The sequence below is a fragment of the Etheostoma spectabile genome, chromosome 17 (assembly GCF_008692095.1).
Source record: "Etheostoma spectabile isolate EspeVRDwgs_2016 chromosome 17, UIUC_Espe_1.0, whole genome shotgun sequence".
Lineage (NCBI taxonomy): Eukaryota > Metazoa > Chordata > Actinopteri > Perciformes > Percidae > Etheostoma > Etheostoma spectabile.
In genome coordinates, this window is record NC_045749.1 from 15,920,989 (window position 1) to 15,923,846 (window position 2,858).

The following is a 2,858-nucleotide window of genomic DNA, read 5'->3' on the forward strand; positions in this document are numbered from 1 at the left end:
GTCTGTCATAGGTGTCAAAACACTATTCTTCAGAGATTTAGCTTAGGAATGAAAAGCACATCTCGTTCAGGCACTTTGTTATTGTCATCTACTGTAAATACACGGAAACATGTCAAATGGAACAGGCACTGATTCATCGTTCAGCTGTAACAAGTCTATCCAAGACATCCAACAAAATAAATTCAGTTTTATAACAGAATGTTGCATCAGGAAATACCTTCTGTATTGCTTTTTTTAGCTTTCAAAACACAATTGTGGCGTCTCAAGGTACTATAATGTTTTAAGGATTCTGTAAAACAGAGCCAGATGCTAACCTGTTTTTAGGTACACCCAGAACAATATATCTTCCTGAACCACATCAAGGAGGCATATTCTACCCGTAGCGTTCATTCCTCTAGGTCTATTTTTAAGTGAAGAGTTACCATGGTAACCTGAGGTGCCGGTATTGCTTGTCGAAAGTGTTTTTTGAGGTCTAGCCACAGAGTTGGAATTGAATACAATAAGAAAGAACCTCAAGCAACAACCTTACCTCCAATCTTTCTTTTTAGCTGCATAGCCGATGAGAACATGAGAGAGAAATGTTTGTACTTCTGATCCGTAGGAGACAGGTGGTGAGAGGGGAGGTTTGTTTGTTCATTCAAGATCCTCATTAGCTCCTGAGCTAGTCTTCCTGAGGTCCTTACAACTCTCTTGAAAATGTGGCAATGCAATACTAAATACACACTATCATTTCAAGACAAAATACACACATAAGACAAGGACAGACACATAGACAGCTCCACTAATGTAGTTAGTTAGGTATATGAACATACCATCATCACATACCATCTCTGCCATCCTCTCTGGACACGTCTCACAATTGAACAAACATACATATGTTGTTGAACCTCAACCCATGTTGTTTCTTCGTCTACTCAACTTCTCTAATCAATAAGATATGTTTTAACAAAACTTTTAAATCTACTTTAACTGCTTTCTTGTGTTATTTGTTCAGGTAACACATTCCATTCTTGCATTGCTCTATCCATGACCATTCATTTAAAACAGAATTTGTCTTTGCTTCTTTTAAAGTAGAGTTATCACTTGCGGCATGTATAGTTGCATAGTTATGTATATCTAAACTGAAAGGTAAATTATTATACAAAAAAGATGGTTTCTTTGTTACAAGAGTATTCCTAAAAAAACACAATGAACAGAACAGTCTGTTTCTTCCAGATAACCAACCTAAACATTTGTGCATTGTGGCATTTGTTCTATAACCACACCTGAGTGCTATATGCGTGACTCTATTTTGCACCATTTGCAAATTTATTATTTTTTTAGACCATATTACTGAACAATACTCAAGATTAGACAATATTAAAGCTTTGGTTGAGCTTTGTGACAAAAGGTGCACATCTTTCAACAATAGATACACCACTTCCCATCTTCACAGCCACATTATTTTCATGTTTTGTCCATGATAATTTCCTACCTAAAATGACTCCTAGATGTTTGGTTTCGTGGACCTGTTTAACAGATACATAATTTATACAAAGCTTCAACTCAGATAGATTATGAACAGTAGAATGTGAACCGAACAATTTTTTTTTTAAACATTAAGAACTGGCTTATGTTTCTTCATCCATTCAACCACTGATTGCAGCTCTTGTGATAGGGTGGTGTTTAACTCATGAAATGTAGGTGAAGACGTACACTGGTAAATACTTTAGTTGAAACATCTGCATACATCAATATGCTGACTGACTCATTTAAAACAAGTGATTATTTGGGAAACTAGTGTATAACAGCGGCCGTAGACAACTCCCCTGGGAATCTCCACAGCTCAAAGACTAACTAAAAGACTAGTTAACATAAACATAAACCATAACATTCAATTTTTTTTCAATAAAATTGGGAAAAAGGATATCAAATGCTGCTGTAAAATCAAGCACAATCACACCTAGAAGTTTCTTTTAGTCATATGAGTTAGAGTGGTCGCTGTTGAGTGTTCCTTTCTATATGCACGTTGACAATCAGTGGTTAAGAATTATTCAAAGAAAAAAATTCTATAATCTGCTCACATACTTTACTCTTCATAATTATACTCAAATGAGGCAATAACATTTTTAGGCAGTGGAGTTAGTTTAGCAACGTTCTATTCCTGAGGACATGGACATTCCCTTAAACTTTGGTTTATAATACAATAGATAACGGGGGCAAGTAGGTCTGCAACCAATTTAAGAAGTTTAGCATCAAGGCCGTCCACACCTGGTGGTTTATCTTTACAATTTTTCAACATGTATTCTACTTTATTAATATTTACTCTATTACAAATTTGAAATTATAATATTTGCCTCTAATGATTTTCTCTTGTATCAATGAATAAGATATCTCATTCTCTATTTTTGTCATGTTATTTATAAAATCATTTATTTTATATATAAAATAATTATTAAGGTGGTTTGCAATCTCCGCTGGTTTGGTGAGGAAATTTCCATGAATCTCCAATAAAGATGAAGTTTGTTTGGTGTTCTTTCCCATTCAGCTGTTCAGCGTATTCCATAATCTTTTACTATCATTTTAAATATAACTAATCATGGCTTTATAATACATTTTATTTTTATTTTTTAATTGAATTTAGTTAGAAAGTTTCTTAGTTTATAATAGATTTGCCAGTCTGATTGATAACCATATCATAGTGCTACATACATCTAACCATGGTGTACTGACGCTTTAGACCTTAAACTTCTTCACTGGAGCATGCTTTTTACTATAGGCATGAAAATATCAACAACAGTTTTCAGTGCTTCATCAGGATTTATTTTCAGTAATACATCTGACCAACATACCTCTTTTACATCCTTTCTAAATCTGAC

General features: G+C 34.1%; 1 long non-coding RNA gene across 1 annotated transcript in view; it reads left to right on the forward strand.

Moving 5' to 3' along the window:
• The first annotated feature begins 569 nt into the window (after positions 1–569).
• Positions 570–2,858, forward strand: part of LOC116705578 (uncharacterized) — a 12,395-nt gene continuing 10,106 nt past the window's right edge. The window contains exon 1 of the long non-coding RNA XR_004335965.1: positions 570–580. This is a non-coding gene — a long non-coding RNA (uncharacterized LOC116705578). The remainder of the gene's footprint in view (positions 581–2,858) is intronic.